This window comes from Phyllopteryx taeniolatus, unplaced genomic scaffold (genome assembly GCF_024500385.1).
Source record: "Phyllopteryx taeniolatus isolate TA_2022b unplaced genomic scaffold, UOR_Ptae_1.2 contig_29, whole genome shotgun sequence".
NCBI classification, from domain to species: domain Eukaryota; kingdom Metazoa; phylum Chordata; class Actinopteri; order Syngnathiformes; family Syngnathidae; genus Phyllopteryx; species Phyllopteryx taeniolatus.
In genome coordinates, this window is record NW_026903217.1 from 589217 (window position 1) to 606910 (window position 17694).

The 17694-nt window shown below is 47.5% G+C and overlaps 3 non-coding genes across 3 annotated transcripts; all 3 read right to left on the reverse strand.

Annotated features, from left to right (window-relative positions):
* Positions 1–13009: 13009 nt before the first annotated feature.
* On the reverse strand, positions 13010–13082 carry trnat-agu (transfer RNA threonine (anticodon AGU)). The gene has a single exon. It is a non-coding gene; the product is annotated as a tRNA-Thr (tRNA).
* A 3327-nt stretch (positions 13083–16409) lies between these two features.
* On the reverse strand, positions 16410–16482 carry trnat-ugu (transfer RNA threonine (anticodon UGU)). Its single transcript has one exon. It is a non-coding gene; the product is annotated as a tRNA-Thr (tRNA).
* A 902-nt stretch (positions 16483–17384) lies between these two features.
* On the reverse strand, positions 17385–17457 carry trnat-ugu (transfer RNA threonine (anticodon UGU)). Its single transcript has one exon. It is a non-coding gene; the product is annotated as a tRNA-Thr (tRNA).
* Positions 17458–17694: the final 237 nt, after the last annotated feature.

Sequence of the window (17694 nt, forward strand, 5' to 3'; positions counted from 1 at the left end):
GGGGCCTCCCTCTGGAGCCAGGCCTGGAGGTGGGGCTCGAAGGCGAGCGCCTGGTGGCCGGGCCTGCACCCATGGCACTGTCATTGTGTTGCACTGTCTGGGTGAGCAAAGGTGGGCGTTGACATCGGTGACGCACCTGTCATGCATTGTAATCATCAGCCTTTTTAGTGGGCACCGTGACAGTGCGTGGTCGTCGGAATATTCATTCGTTTTTGCCCCCGTGTTTGCCGCCGTTCTGAGCGCTGTCCAAATTTAGGTTCTATACGATTATACCACACGGACCTTTTGTCGTGTCTCCGTGCGTTATCTGTTTTTTGATTCTCTGGTTGTGAGCCCCTTTATTTTCGTATGTCTCGCTATCACATGCTCTGTCATTGAATTAAAATTGTTCGGACCTCTTACCTAGTCTCTTTTTTGGGATCTGCCCTTACGGCATTGCCGTCCGTGACACCTTCCCGTGGGCTCACCACCTGTGGGAGGCGACAGAGGGGTCGGGTGCAGTGCAAGCTGGGCGGGGGCCGAAGGCAGGGACCTTGGCGATCCGATCCCCGGCTACAGAAGCTGGCTCTAGGGACGCGGAATGTCACTTATCTGGCAGGGAAGGAGCCCAAGCTGGTGTGTGAGGTCGAGAAGTTCCGACTAGATATAGTTGGACTCGCCTCCACACACAGCTTGGGCTCTGGTACCAGTCCTCTCGAGAGAGGTTGGATTCCACTCTGGAGTTGCCCACGGAGAGAGGCGCCAAGCAGGTGTGGGTATACTTATTGCCCCCCGGCTTAGCGCCTGTACGTTGGGGCTCACCCCGGTGGATGAGAGGGTAGCCTCCCTCCGCCTTCGGGTGGGGGGGAAGGGTCCTGACTGTTATTTGTGTCTATGCACCAAACAGCAGTTCAGAGTACTCATCCTTTTTGGAGTCATTGGAGGGGGTGCTGGAGAGCGCTCCCGCTGGGGACTCTATCGTTCTGCTGGGGGACTTCAATGCTCACGTGGGCAATGACAGTGAGACCTGTAAGGGCGTGATTGGGAAAAACGGGCCCCCCCGATCAGAACCCGAGCGGTGTTCTGTTATTGGACTTCTGTGCTCGTCACGGATTGTCCATAACGAACACCATGTTCAAGAATAAGGGCGTCCGCACGTGCACTTGGCACCAGCACACCCTAGGTCGCAGTTCGATGATCGACTTTGTGGTCGTGTCATCGGACTTGCGGCCGGATCTCTTGGACACTTGGGTGAAGAGAGGGGCGCAGCTGTCAACTGATCACCACCTGGTGGTGAGTTGGCTCCGATGGTGGGGGAAGATGCCGGTCCGACGTGGCAGGCCCAAACGTATTGTGAGGGTCTGCTGGGAACGTCTGGCAGAATCCCCTGTCAGAAGAAGTTTCAACTCCCACCTCCGACAGAACTTTGGTCATGTTCCGGGGGAGGCGGGGGTGATCGAGTCCGAGTGGACCATGTTCCGCGCCTCCATTGCTGAGGCGGCCGACCGGAGATGTGGCTGTAAGGTGGTCGGTGCCTGTCGTGGCGGCAATCCCTGAACCCGTTGGTGGACACCAACGGTGAGGGATGCCGTCAAGCTGAAGGAGTCCTATCGGGCCTTTTTGGCCTGCTGGCCAGCTGCCCAAGCGGAATGCAGCTCTGGTAGTCGCTGAAGCAAAAACTCAGGTATGGGAGGAGTTCGGTGAGGCCATGGAGAAAGACTTCCGGACGGCTTCGAGGAAATTCTGGTCCACCATCCGGCGTCTCAGGAGAGGAAAGCAGTGCACCACCAACACTGTGTATAGTGGGGATGGGGTGGTGCTGACCTCGACTTGGGACGTTGTGAGTCTGTGGGGAGAATACTTCGAAGACCTCCTCAATTCCACCGACACGCCTTCCCACGAGGAAGGGTTTGAGGACACCGAGGTAGGTAAAAAGCTCCTCGGTGCCAGGGCTCCGGGGGTGGATGAGATTCGCCCGGAGTTCCTAAAGGCTCTGGATGTTGTGGGGCTGTCCTGGTTGAAACGCCTCTGCAACATCGCGTGGACATCGGGGACAGTGCCTCTGAATTGGCAGACTGGGGTGGTGGTCCCCCTTTTTAAGTTGTTCCAAATACAGGGTGATCACACTCCTCAGCCTCCCTGGTAAGGTCTATTCAGGGGTGCTGGAGGGGAGGGTCCGTCGGGAAGTCGAATCTCAGATTCAGGAGGAGGAGTGTGGTTTTCGTCCTGGCTGTGGAACAGTGGACCAGCTCTACACCCTCAGCAGGGTCCTTGAGGGTGCATGGGAATTCGCCCCAACCAGTCTCCATGTGTTTTGTGGACTTGGAGAAGGCGTTCGACCGTGTCCCTCGGGGAGTCCTGTGGAGAGTGCTTCGGCAGTATGGGGTACCGAACCCCCTGATACGGGCTGTTCGGTCCTTGTACGACCGGAGTCAGAGTTTGGTCCGCATATCCGGCAGTAAGTCGGACTCGTTCCCGGTGAGGGTTGGACTCCGCCAAGGCTGCTTTTTTTGTCACCGATTCTGTTCATAACTTTTACAGACAGAATTTCTAGGCACCAGTTTGGTGGCCTCAGTATTGCATCTCTGCTTTTTGCAGATTATGTGGTTCTGTTGGCTTCATCAAGCCGTGACCTCCAACTCTCACTGGAGCAGTTCGCAGCCGAGTGTAAAGCGGCTGGGATGAGAATCAGCACCTCCAAATCTGAGACCATGCTCCTCAGTCGGAAAAGGGTGGCATGCCCTCTCCAGGTCGGGGATGAGATCCTGCCCCAAGTGGAGGAGATCAAGTATCTTGGGGTCTTGTTTACGAGTGAGGGAAGAATGGAACGGGAGATTGACAGGCGGATCGGTGCAGTGTCTGCAGTGATGCGGACTTTGTATCGATCCGTTGTGGTAAAGAAGGAGCTAAGCCGAAAGGCAAAACTTTCATTTTACCGGTCGATTTACGTTCCTAACCTCACCTATGGTCACGAGCTGTGGGTCGTGACCGAAAGAACAAGATCCCGATACAAGCAGCCGAAATGAGTTTCCTCCGCAGGGTGTCCGGGCTCTCCCTTAGAGATAGGGTGAGAAGCTCGGTCATCCGGGAGGATCTCAGAGTAGAGCCGTTGCTCCTTCATATTGAGAGGAGCCAGATGAGGTGGCTGGGGCATCTGATTCGGATGCCTCCCGGACGCCTCCCTGGTGAGGTTTTCTGGGCACGTCCCACCGGGAGGAGACCCCGGGGACAACCCAGGACTCGCTGGAGAGACTACGTCCTTCGGCTGGCCTGTGAACGACTCGGGATCCCCCCGGAAGAACTGGATGAAGTGGCTGGGGAGAGTGAAGTCTGGGTGTCCCTGCTAAAGCTACTGCGCCCGCGACCCGAACCCGGATAAGCGGTCGAAAATGGATGGATGGATGGATGTTGGATAGATTCAATATACCGAAGAGCTTTAATGCTTCCACAAATATAGATTTTAGTAGTGTAACATCTTTTTACTAACCATTAATAATTATCTTGTCTGATGTTAGATAAATTGTAGAAGTTATCATTTATTTGCTTAGCTTGCATTAGTATAATGGACAATTTTAGATGTCTCGCCTTCAAAAAGAAGACTCAGCATCATCCGATGGAAGGGCGCCTGGACCAAGGACGTGATCGGATGTGGTCGGGTCGTGACAGGTGTTGGTTCAATATTATGTGTTGTGTCTTATTACTTAGAATACTATGTCTGGGAAAAACCCTCTTATCATCAAATATTTTGTGTTGTGTCTTATTGCTTAGAACATTATGATTTGTAAATCCCTCCTATTTCAAATAAAAGCAGGAGCGAGGGGGGGGATTGTTTAGAGCGTGTTGAGAGGCTGTGATCTGAACAATCTCCCATACGCCCTCCTCATGAGAAAAAGAAACCAGCGTCTTCATTCCTTTTGTGTCTATTTTTTTATAATGTTGGGTAAGATAAATCCAACATCTGATTAGGGTGAGGCGGCACGGTGGACGACTGGTTAGAGCGTCTGCCTCACAGTTCTGAGGATCGGGATTCAATCCCCGGCCCCGCCTGTGTGGAGTTTGCGTGTTCTCCCCGTGCCTGCGTGGGTTTTATCCGGGCACTCCGGTTTCCTCCCACATCCCAAAAACATGCATTAATTGGAGACCTTAAATTGCCCATAGGTGTGAATGTGAGTGCGAATGGTTGTTTGTTTGTATGTGCCCTGCGATTGGCTGGCAACCAGTTCAGGGTGTACCCTGCCTCCTGCCCGATGATGGCTGGGATAGGCTCCAGCACGCCAGCGACCCTAGTGAGGAGAAGCGGCTCAGAAAATGGATGGATGGATGATTAGGGTGAGAAGCTTGGTCATCCGGGGGCTCATAGTCGAGCCGCTGCGCCTCTGCATTTAGAGGAGCCAGATGAGGTGGCTCGGGCATCCGTTTAGGATTCCTCCCTAACCTCTCCCTGCTGAGGTGTTCTGGGCACACTGTGTATCAAGCTTATTTAGTGCCAAACCCAAATATACAGTGGTAAAGAAAGTTTTCAGAGCCCCTTAAATTTTTCACTCTTTTTTATATTGCAGCCATTTGCTAAAATCATTTGTTCATTTTTTTTCCACATTAATGTACAACCCCAATTCCAATGAAGTTGGGACGTTGTGTTACACAAATAAAAATAGAATACAACGATTTGCAAATCATGTTCAACCTATATTTAATTGAATACACTACAAAAACAAGATATTTAATGTTCAAACTGATAAACTTGATTGTTTTTAGCAAATAATCATGAACTTAGAATTTTATGGCTGCAACACGTTCCAAAAAAGCTGGGACAGTGTCAAGTTTATCAGTGTGTTGCATCACCTTTTCTTTTAACAACATTCAATAAATGTTTTGGAACTGAGGACAATAATTGTTGAAGCTTTGTAGGTCAAATTCTCTCTCATTCTTGCTTGATGTACAGCTTCAGCTGTTCAACAGTCCGGGGTCGCCGTTGTATTTTTCGCTCCATAATGCGCTGCACATTTTCAATGGGAGACAGGTCTGGAGTGGAGGCAGGCCAATCTCGTACCCGCACTCTTCTTATGTTTAACACAACGTCCCAACCTCATTGGAATTGGTGTTGTAAACACAGCACCCCATATTGACAGAAAAACAATGGAATTGTTGAAATGTTTTCCAATTTATTAAAAAAGAAAAACTGAAATATCAGTATTCAGACCCTTTGGTCAGTATTGAGTAGAAGCAACCTTTTGAGCTATTACAGCCAAAAGTATTTTCGGGAATGATGAAACAAGTTCTTCACACCTGGATTTGGGGATCCTCTGCCATTCCTCCTTGCAGATCCTCTCCAGTTCTGTCAGGTTGGATCGTGAACATTGGTGTACAGCCATTTTCAGGTCTCTCCAGAGATGCTCAATTGGGGTTAAGTCAGAGCTCTGGATGGGCCATTCAAAAACAGTCACAGAGTTTTTCTGATGCCACTCCTTTGGTATTTTAGCTATGACTACAGGCCTGTCGCCTTGACATCTGTGGTCATGAAGTCCTTTGAAAGTCTCGTGCTGGACCATCTCAAGAGCATCACAGGTCCCCTGCTGGACCCCCTGCAGTTTGCCTACTGAGCGAACAGGTTTGCGGATGATGCAGTCAACATGGGACTGCACTTCATCCTTGCACACCTCGACAGTGCAGGGACCTACGCGAGGATCCTGTTCGTGTATTTCAGCTCAGCGTTCAACACCATCATCCCTGAACTCCTTTCATCCAAGCTTCTCCAGCTCAGCGTCTCACCTGCCATCTGCCAGTGTATTTACAGTTTCCTGATGGGCAGGACACAGCAGGTGAGGCTGGGAGAGACCACCTCATCCACACGCAGCATCAGCACTGGGGCGCCCCAAGGTTGTGTCCTCTCTCCGCTGCTCTTCTCTCTCTACACGAACAACTGCACCTCAGCGCACGCGGCTGTCAAACTCCACAAGTTGCAGATGACACCAATGTCATCGGCCTCATCAAGGACGGTGACGAGTCTGCATATCGACAGAAAGCGCAGCGGCTGGAGCTGTGGTGCGGCCGACACAACCTGGAGCTGAACACGCTCAAGACTGTAGAGATGATCGTGGACTTCAGGAGGTATCCTTGGCCACAGCTGCCCCTCACGTTGTCCAGCTGCCTTGTGTCAACCGTCGAGACCTTCAAGTTAATGGGAATTACAATCTCTCAGGACCTGAAGTGGGCGACCAACATCAACTCCGTCCTCAACAAGGCCCAGCAGAGGATGTACTTCCTGCAGCTTCTGAGAAAGCACGGCCTGCCACAGGAGCTGATGAGTCAGTTCTACACAGCGGTCATCGAATCAGTCCTGTGTTCTTCTATCACAGTCTGGTTTGGTGCTGCTACAAAAAAGGACAAACTCCGACTGCAACGGACAATAAAAACTGCTGAAAGGATTGTCGGTACCCAACCACCCACCCACCCTTGAGGACTTGCACGCTGCCGGAACTAAGACAAGAGCGTGCAAAATCCTCTCGGACCCTCCACATCCCGGTCACCAGCTCTTCCAGCTCCTTCCCTCAGGTAGGCGCTACCGATCAATGCAAACTACAACTAGCAGACATTCCAACAGCTTCTTCCCTCTTGCGATCAACTTCTTAAACACCTAACCTACAATTCCATTACAAAATGCTGGCAATTTTTTTACTTGAGTTCATTGTGGCGGCAGGGTGGCCGACTGGTTAGCACGTCAGCCTCACAGTTCTGAGGAGCGGGGTTCAACCCCCGGCCCCGCCTGTGTGGCGTTTGCATGTTCTCCCCGTGCCTGCATGGGTTTTCTCCAGGCACTCCGGTTTCCTCCCACATCCCAAAAACATGCATTCATTGGAGACTCTAAATTGCCCGTAGATGTGCATGTGCAGGCGAATGGTTCTTTGTTTGTATCTGCCCTGCAATTGGCTGGCAACCAGTTCAGGGTGTACCCCGCCTCCTCCCCGATGATAGCTGGGATAGGCTCCAGCACGCCCGCGACCCTAGTGAGGAGAAGCGGCTCAGAAAATGGATGGATGGATGAGTTCATTGTCACATTTCTTTTTGGGCCAATTATATATTACTCGTGCACTCACTGTTGTAGTCTTGCCACGCTGCACTATTTGTTGTTGACCAATACTGGCCACTCTTGCCAAAGTAGCATCGGCTCCATTTGCACACTGATTGAGGAGTATCTGCAACATTTGCAAAACCAACATTGTCCCAGATTATCGCGCTACTCATCACTTTAAACTGCATACACTCCTTGAAGTCTCGGCGCCCTTTGCACAATGGTCATTACACCGGACTATTGCAATTATTCGTCATTCGAACTGCTCTTAGTGCTAGAGGCCTCTGCATCTTTTGCACAATTGTAAAAAAAAATAAAAAATAAAAAAAATAAAAAATAATGTACCGGCATTACCAGATAACTATTAACCCCTTATTGGTCAGTGACTGTTTTTTGTCAATGTCTTTATGTCTCAAAAGTGTTATTTGTCAATTGACTGTCTGTTGTCGTACTAGAGTGGCTCCAACTACCGGAGACAAATTCCTTGTGTGTTTTTTGGACATACTTGGCAAATAAAGATGATTCTGATTCTGATGTGCTTAGGGTCACTGTCTTTTTTGAAGGTGAACCTTCGGCCCAGTCTGAGGTTCTGAGTACACTGGAGAAGGTTTTCATCCTGGATATTCCTGTACTTGGCCGCATTTATCTTTCCTTCAATTGCAACCAGTCGTCCTGTCCCTGCAGCTGAAAAACACCCCCACAGCATGATGCTGCCACCACCATGCTTCACTGTTGGGACTGTATTGGACAGTTGATGAGCAGTGCCTGGTTTTCTCCACAATATGCCACTTAGAATTAAGGCCAACAATTTCTATCTTGGTCTCATCAGACCAAATAATTCTTATAATTATTTAATTATAATTATTTCTCAACATCTTTGAGTCCTTTACATGTTTTTTAGCAAGCTCCATGTGGGCTTTCATGTGTCTTGCACTGAGGAGAGGCTTCCGTCGGGCCACTCTGCCATAAATCCCAGACTGCTGGAGGGGTGCAGTGATGGTTGTCTTTCTAGAATTTTCTTCCATCTCCCGACTGCATCTCTGAGCTCAGCCACAGTGATCTTTGGGTTCTTCTTTACCTCTTTCACCAAGTTGCTCAGTTTGGCCGGACGGCCAGCTCGAGGAAGGGTTCTGATCGTCAAAAACGTCTTCCATTTCAGGATTATGGAGGCCACTGTGCTCTTAGGAACCTTAAGTGCAGCAGAAATGTTTTTGTAACCTTTGCCAGATCTGTGCCTTGCCACAATTCTGTCTCTGAGCTCTTCAGTCAGTTCCTTTGACCTCATGATTCTCCTTTGCTCTGTGAGCTGTAAGGTCTTATGTAGACAGGTGTGTGGCTTTCCTAACCAAGTCCAATCAGTATAATAAAAAGCAGCTGGACTCCAATGGAGGTGTAGAACCATCTTAAGGATGATTAGAAGAAATGGACAGCACAAGTTAAATACATTAATGGCACAGCAAAGGGTCTGAATACTTATGGCTGTGTGATATTTCAGTTTTTCTTTTTTAATAAATCAACAAAAATGGAATTGTTAAAATGTTTTCCGATTTATTAAAAAAGAAAAACTGAAATATCAGTATTCCGACCCTTTGCTCAGTATTGAGTAGAAGCAACCTTTTGAGCTAATACAGCCAAAGGTCTTTTTGGGAATGATGAAACAAGTTCTTCACACCTGGATTTGGGGATCCTCTGCCATTCCTCCTTGCAGATCCTCTCCAGTTCTGTCAGGTTGGATCGTGAACATTGGTGTACAGCCATTTTCAGGTCTCTCCAGAGATGTTTTTCTGAAGCCACTCCTTTGGTATTTTAGCTATGACTACAGGCCTGTCGCCTTGACATCTGTGGTCATGAAGTCCTTTGAACGTCTCGTGCTGGACCACTTCAAGAGCATCACAGGTCCCCTGCTGGACCCCCTGCCGTTTGCCTACCGAGCGAACAGGTTTGCGGATGATGCAGTCAACATGGGACTGCACTTCATCCTTGCACACCTCAACAGTGCAGGGACCTACGCGAGGATTCTGTTCGTGTACTTCAGCTCAGCGTTCAACACCATCATCCCTGAACTCCTTTCATCCAAGCTTGACCAAGGGATGCACACCAGAAGAAGCAGCACAATGAATTGAACTATTAATTTATGATGCACTAACTGTTTGTTAAATGTTATTAATCTGAGTTTTCTTGCCACAGTTTGAACACACGGGACACCTGGCTGGGCAGGTACGTGCGAGCCAGGATAGCAGCTTTGGGTAGGCGGTTGGTTCTGATCAGAAGCTCCAAACATTGATCCAGTCTGTGTGGAAATGATGACAGAACAACAGTTACACCATTGACTTTCACTTGGGGAGAGCTGAATCCTAGTCGAGATTCAAAAGGGGGTAGAGAGGTCCGGGGGGCAATTTAGGTCAAGGAGGACCTCCTCCCCTATCTGTATGGGGTTAGGTTCGGGTTCAGTCATTCTTTTCCTACGGAAAATTTTGGGTCACGCATTTGGGCACTGGTTCGGAAGATCCTACAAGTTCTGAGTCTTTCGATAGAGCAGGGAGGCGATGCCGAAAGTCATGCAGTAACCGAGACTGACCAAGGCAATTAAGATGTTATCTGCTGCGGACCAGGAGTCCATGAGTGGGAGCTCAGTTGTTCTGTCTGTTTTAGTGTCTTGACTAGCCATTTGGACCCAACAATTTCTGCATGAGTCGTAGTAACATGGTAGCGAGGTGTAGCTTCTGCTCTACACCGCGACCCATCCTTCATAGGCTTCAGCCTACAAATCCCATCCGCTACATCTCGGATGAACAGCTTACTGGGACACAGGTAAGGAATGTTTTTGCGAGGATGCACATGTGCAAATTAGGCGCCAGATGCAGATCAGGATTACTATCATGATAGGCGACTACCGCGGGAGTACTGACTCGGACGTCAGTGTCGTGCTGCCAGATGCCAACATTAATTACAAGACATACAAGATAGTCGAACTCCCGAGAGAAAAAGCCAAGTGGGCTTGGACAGGGGTTATGGGGCTTGCTAGACCTTTAGACAGGATGCTTTCGACTAACCTCAGGGGTACCAAGTATGGAGGGATTCTGCCCATTGCTAAATTGTCTATGGATGAAGAGACATGATGTAGCATGTCATTAATCAATGTGATAACAATCTGTGTTTGAGCATAATCCGTTTGGACCACCGACGGCAGCTGTCTAGTTTGGTTCAGGATGACACTGTAGTGTTGAGGACAAGGATAGTGCCCTCGAGTGTCTTGCCTAACGATTGGAGGTTAGCGGTTTGTCTCTCCATACTGCGTCGAATGTTAGGAATTTCAGTTCGGAACGCCCCAATCTGTTTCTTAACCGTGTTTAAACTGATGCTGTTAACCGTGGAGGTTCCTATGCTAAACAATGAGTAAGCCCCCTACAAAACGCTTTGAACGTCTGGGGATTCCGCTGACGTCGGCCTGGGTGACGGCGAATTTTTATCGTTGCTGGAGCAGGTTTGTGTTGTCGAAGGCAGCATGGTGGATAGCGTTGCGGGACTACGTGGCTCATGGGGATAACATACAAACTCACACAGGCGAGGCCAGATTTTAACCCGTCCTCAGAACTGTGAGGCAGACGTGCTAACCATGCCCCGGTGACAGCTAAATTAGCTCCTTAACGAATACGCTAAGTCTGTCCAGCACAAGAAAGCCTTGTAGCTCAGTGTTTAGATCACTGGTTTAGTAAACCATTGCTTGTGAGGTCCATTCTAACTGAGGCCTGAAGTCAATTTTCGCAGTTGCAATTCATGATGCTATCCACAGTTGGAATGTGGGTGTCTGCATGGTCATTTTGAGTGTGTAAAAAATCATCAGGTACGCTTTCATCCCTTGCGAATAAGCTGACGACAGACCTTTCCTACCTTTTGTCGACCTAAATCTCAGAATACATGAAGTTTCATTTTGCAAAATTAGGTGTTGTAAGTTCATTAGCTGAAACACTAACAGGCCTCATAGCTGGCAGCTCCTCCTCTGGTTGAATCTATCCATCCATCCATCCATTTTCTGAGCCGCTTCTCCTCACTAGGGTCGCGGGCGTGCTGGAGCCTATCCCAGCTGTCATCGGGCAGGAGGCGGGGTACACCCTGAACTGGTTGCCAGCCAATCGCAGGGCACATAGAAACTAACAACCATTCGCACTCACAGTCATGCCTACGGGCAATTTAGAGTCTCCAATTAATGCATGTTTTTGGGATGTGGGAGGAAACCGGAGTGCCCGGAGAAAACCCACACAGGCACAGGGAGAACATGCAAACTCCACACAGGCGGGGACGGGGATTGAACCCCGCACCTCAGAACTGTGAGGCTGACGCTCTAACCAGTCGGCCACCGTGCCGCCCTGGTTGAATCTACAAAGACATAATGTAGCTCCTTCTGACCTGCTCTCTACTTTTCCATCAACATCCTCAAAACAAATAATGGGGTACTCTTTCTAGTCATGAAACCACACTGTTGCTCACAAATACTCACTTCTGTCCTGAGTCTAGCCCCCACTACTCTTTCCCATAACATCATTGTGTGGCTCATCAACTTTATTCCTCTATAGTTCCCACAGCTCTGCACATCACCTTTGTTCTTAAAAATTGGCACCAGCACACTTTTCCTCCATTCCTCAGGCATCTTCGACAAATGACTGAGAACTATGAGAATTTCTTGGGTAGCCCCTCACTTACACTCTGGTCCTATAGATGTTTATAATTTACATAGCCACTCCCACCACACTTCAGTTGTACAGCCGGTTCCATGACCCCCTGTCCTGCATGCTTCCACTCCTATCCCTGTCCTGTCCAGTCCTGTCCTATCTTGTTGTATCCTTCCCTCACAGGCGGTAGCACAACTGCCCCATACAACACTCGATTCTGTGTCATTGTACTAGATTACTTTCCTCATCTTGTTAACAGCAAGAGAGAGTTTTGTCTTTTGTTGTCGTCTTTTCCTCTATTATTTAACTACCTTTTCACTCTGTCTCTTTTTTTGTTTCTGAAATTGCCCTACACAAACTTTGCTCTATTCAACTGAACGATTGTAATTCTCAATAAATATCCATTAGAATACAAAGAAACCACAATTCAAGAATGGTTAGCATAAACATTGAATCTGTATCTGGGTGGAAGGCCCTAGTGAGAATTGAAATTACGAACCCCTGGTTTACAAGATCAGTGGTCTCGCCCCTGAGATATGAGACATTCTGTTAGCATTTTAGCTCATGAGCTTTTACCTAATTTTACAAAATGAAGAGCAAAGCTTGGAAATATCTATGACCAGCTTGTTAACCACAGTGCTAATGGTAGGTTAGCAAAGGATGACAGAGTACGTCATTGCTTTTGACATGCTCAAATTGACTATTCAGGAAGCTGGTTTCCTACCTTGTCTAGCATCATGTATAACAACTACAAAACTAGACTTCAGGTCTCAGTGGGAATTGAACTCACGACCCCCGGTTTACTAGACCAGTGCTGTAGCCACTGAGCTATGAGGTCTTGCTCTTCATGCTAGAGTTACCATTTTGGTTAACGACCTAACAACCACAGTGGGCAATTTCATTGTCGGCTTGTTTAGAAAAAAGGTTTTAAGGAATTTAATTGTCATACCAACACACATTTACACATGTTGTGAGCAATTTATAGTATCTGGGTGGTAGGCCCCAGTGAGAATTTAAATCACGATCCCTGGTTTACAAGACCAGTGCTTTCGCACCTGAGATATGAGGCCTTCTGTTAGTGTTTTAGCTCATTAGCTAACACCGAATTTTACAAAATGAAGAGCATAGCTTGGAAATGTCTGTGATCAGCTTGTTAACCATAGTGCTAATGGGATGTTAGCAAGGGATGACAGAGTACGTCATGGCTTTTGACACGCTCAAAATTGCTATAAAGAAAGCTGGTTTTCTACCTTGGCTAGCGTCATGTATTACAAATGTGAAACAAGACTTCTGGCCTCAGTGAGAATTTAACTCAGGAACCCTGGTTGACTAGACCAGTGCTCTTGCCACTGAGCTATGAGGCCTTCCTTTTCAGGTTAGCGTTACCATTTTGGTTAACTAGTGTTGGATTGTTCTATTTTGTACTAGCTATGTTCCATTATCTAACAATTAAGTTCCGTTTCCAAAACACTAGGGTAATACATGATTAAGTTTTGTTATCCATGAGAATATGTAGGAGTTTAGATTACTGAAAAATTATGGTTTTAGGATAAATCCCCTTTTCTGATAACACCCAAGGTAGAGCAGGAAGCAGAGCTGGAGGTGGCGGAAATGAATCAGAATCAGAATCAGAATCATCTTTATTTGCCAAGTATGTCCAAAACACACAAGGAATTTGTCTCCGGTAGTTGGAGCCGCTCTAGTACAACAGACAGTCAATTTACAGAACACTGGAGACATAAAGACATTGACAAAAAACAATTGTGCAAAAAGATGCAGAGTCCTCTAGCACTTAGAGCAGTTCGAATGACTAATATCGCAATAGTCCGGTGCAATGACCATTGTGCAAAGGGCACTGAGACTTCAAGGAGTGTATGCGGTTTAAAGTGACGAGTAGTGCGATAATCTGGGACAATGGTTGTGCAAATGTTACAGATACTCCTCAATCAGTGTGCAAATGGAGCAGATGCTACTCTGGCATGAGTGGCCAGTATATGCAAATAGTGCAGCATGGCGAGACAACTACAGTGAGTGCACGAGTAATACATAATTGGCCCCACAGAAATGTGACAATGAACTCAAGTCAAAAAATTGCCAGCTTGTTGTAATGGAATTATAAGTTAGCTTTTTAAGAAGTTGATTGCAAGAGGGAAGAAGCTGTTGGAATGTCTACTAGTTCTAGTTTGCATTGATCGGTAGCGCCTACCTGAGGGAAGGAGCTGGAAGAGCTGGTGACCGGGGTGGGGAGGGTCAGAGAGGATTTTGCACGCCCTTGTCTTAGTTCTGGCAGCGTGCAAGTCCTCAAGGTTGGGTAGGGGGGTACCGACAATCCTTTCAGCAGTTTTGATTGTCCGTTGCAGTCGGAGTTTGTCCTTTTTTGTAGCAGCACCAAACCAGACTGTGATGGAAGAACACAGGACTGATTCGATGACCGCTGTGTAGAACTGTCTCAGCAGCTCCGGTGGCAGGCCGTGCTTTCTCAGAAGCCGCAGGAAGTACATCCTCTGCTGGGCCTTTTTGAGGACGGAGTTGATGTTGGTCGCCCACTTCAGGTCCTGAGAGATTGTAATTCCCAGGAACTTGAAGGTCTCGACGGTTGACACAAGGCAGCTGGACAACGTGAGGGGCAGCTGTGGCGAAGGATGCCTCCTGAAGTCCACGATCATCTCTACAGTCTTGAGCGTGTTCAGCTCCAGGTTGTGTCGGCCGCACCAGAGCTCCAGCTGCTCCGCTTCCTGTCGATATGCAGACTCGTCACCGTCCTTGATGAGGCCGATGACAGTGGTGTCATCTGCAAACTTCAGGAGTTTGACAGTCGGGTTCGGTGAGGTGCAGTCGTTCGTGTAGAGAGAGAAGAGCAGCGGAGAGAGGACACAACCTTGGGGCGCCCCAGTGCTGATGCTGCGTGTGGATGAGGTGGCCTCCCCCAGCCTGACCGGCTGTGTACTGCCCGTGAGAAAGCTGTAAATCCACTGGCAGATGGCAGGTGAGACGCTGAGCTGGAGAAGCTTGGATGAAAGGAGTTCAGGGATGATGGTGTTGAACGCTGAGCTGAAGTCCACGAACAGGATCCTCGCGTAGGTCCCTGCACTGTCGAGGTGTTCTAGGATGAAGTGCAGTCCCATGTTGACTGCATCATCCGCAGATCTGTTCGCTTGGTAGGCAAACTGCAGGGGGTCCAGCAGGGGACCTGTGACACTCTTGAGGTGGTCCAGCACGAGACGTTCAAAGGACTTCATGACCACAGATGTCAAAGTGACAGGCCTGTAGTCATTCAGACCCGAGATTGCAGGTTTCTTGGGGACTGGAATGATGGTGGAGCGTTTGAAATAGGATGGAACTTCGCACATTTCCAGAGATCTGTTGAAGATCTGAGTGAAGACTGGAGTGAGCTGGTCTGCGCAGACTTTGAGGCAGGATGGGGAGACGTGATCCAGGCCTGCCGCTTTGTTAATCTTTTGTTGAAGAATGATGGTTTTAAGGTGACTCCCCCTTTTCTGATAACATCCAAGGCCAGAGGTACCTTCTGGTAAACATATATCAAAACCTTCTGCTGAACAGTCATAACGAAACCTTCTGACGTGTATAAAAGGAGTTAGTTCAAATAAACAAGGTGTGTCATTCAGTGACAGTTGATTGAATGCACCCTGAGACTCAGCATTCTGGTGTCTTATTTTTTCCTCTCTTTTTGGACAAAGAAAACGAACATGCAAGGACGATTGAAGATTCCATGATCTATTGAACATTGACATTATATTACGTCCTTAACACTAGCTAACAAACAGTGGGCAAATTCATTGTCAGCTTGTTTAGAAAAAAGGTTTTAAGGAATTTAATTGTCATAGCAACACACATTTACAGATGCTATAGGCAATTTATAATCTTCAATTAACCTACCATGCATGTTTTTGCAATGTGGGAGGAAACCGGAGTGCCTGGTGAAAGCCCACGCAGGCACCGGGAGAACATGCAAGCTCCACACAGGCGAGGCCTAAGTTAGCATTTTGGTTAACGAGCTAACAACAAAGTGGGCAAAAGTGCATTGTCAGCTTGTTAAGAAACAAGGTTTCAAGGAATTTAATTGTCTTAACAACACACATTTACACATGATATTGCATGAAATTCGATACCCAAAGTCCCGGCATTAGCCGAATAAGTCTTGAAGGGAAATCAGAATAGAATTAGAAAATAAAAATAAATAACGTAACGATAACACAACGATAACAACAATGAAACAAATGCTAAACCCCAGTTGTGAGTTAGCGCAAAGATGCAAATGCAGCAGAAATACGAATGTGTGAGGCTTGAATTGTGCATATTTACATGCTCATTTAGTTACTGTTTTACTATACCAGGGATCTAAGCACTTGTTGTCTAGGCTAGCGTTGGTATTTTGGTGAAAGCGCTAATTTCGTTGCCACAGAATAATATGTCCCAGATTAGCTCGTAGTGGGTAGTGGAAGGTGTATGTTGAAAAAGCACTTTGTATTTGTCAGTTTGGGGGAATACAGTTACTCTTGTTCATGCATTGTTGACTTTCAGTCGGGCCACAATGGTAATTTTTGGTACAGAGATTGTGAGTATTGACTGAGGAGAAGAAGGTTGCTGTTCCAATGACAACTGCAGAGTGTAGCATTTGGATGGAGTTATCCTGTTTCACATAATCAATAGCAGTTGTTTAGATTGCCAACAGGCGCCAGTGAGAATTGAACTCACAACCCCTGGTTTACAAGACCAGTGCTCTAACGGCTGAGCTATGAGGCCTTCTGTTAGTTTTTTAGCTCATGAGCTAACACCGTATTTTACAAAAGGCAGGATAGCAATGGAGTGTGATGTTGGTAGTTGCCATGGTCAAACAGCATTTTGAAAATTTCTGGGCATGACACCATACTGTTGCTCGCAAATACTCACTTCTGTCCTGAGTCTAGCCTCCACGACGCTTTCCCATAACTTCATTGTGTGGCTCATCAACTTTATTCCTCTATAGTTCCCACAGCTCTGCACATCACCCTTGTTCTTAAAATGGGCACCAGCACACTTCTCCTCCATTCCTCAGGCATCTGCGACAAATGACTGTGAACTATGTGAATTTCTTGGGTAGGCCCTCACATACACTCTGGTCCTGTAGATGTTTATAATTTACATAGCCACTCCCACCACACTTCAGTTGTACAGCCGGGTCCACGACCCCCTGTCCTGAAAGCTTCCACTCCAGTCCCTGTCCTGTCCTATCTTGTTGTATCCTTCCCTCACAGGGTATCTATTGGGTGCTCTATTCGACTGAACGATTGTAATTCTCAATAAATATCAATTAGAATACAAATAAACCATAACTCAAGAATGGTTAGCATAAACATTGAATCTGTATCTGGGTGGTAGGTCCCAGTGAGAATTGAAATCACAACCCCTGATTTACAAGACCAGTGCTCTCGCCCCTGAGCTGTGATGCCTTCTGTTAGCTTTTTAGCTCATGAGCTAACACCTAATTTTATAAAATGAAGAGCAAAGCTTGGAAATGTCTGTCATCAGCTTGCTAACCATAGTGCGAATGGTATGTTAGCAAGAGATGACAGAGTACGTCATGGCTTTTGACACTCTCAAAATGGTGAAACAGGAAGCTGGTTTCCTACCTTGGCTAGCGTCATGTATAACATATGTGAAACTTATGGCCTCAGTGAGAATTGAACTCACAACCCCTGGTTTACAAGACCAGTGCTCTAGCCACTGAGCTATGAGGCCTTTCTTTTCATGTTAGAGTTACCATTTTGGTTAACTAGCTAACAAACACAGGGAAAATTTTCAGCTTGTTTAGAAAAAAGGTTTTAAGGTATTTAATTGTCATACCAACACACATTTACACATGCTATGGGCAATTTATAGTCTTCAATTAACCTACCATGCATGTTTTTGCAATTTGGGAGGAAACCGGAGTACCTGGTGAAGGCCCACGCAGGAACCACGAGAACATGCACAGGC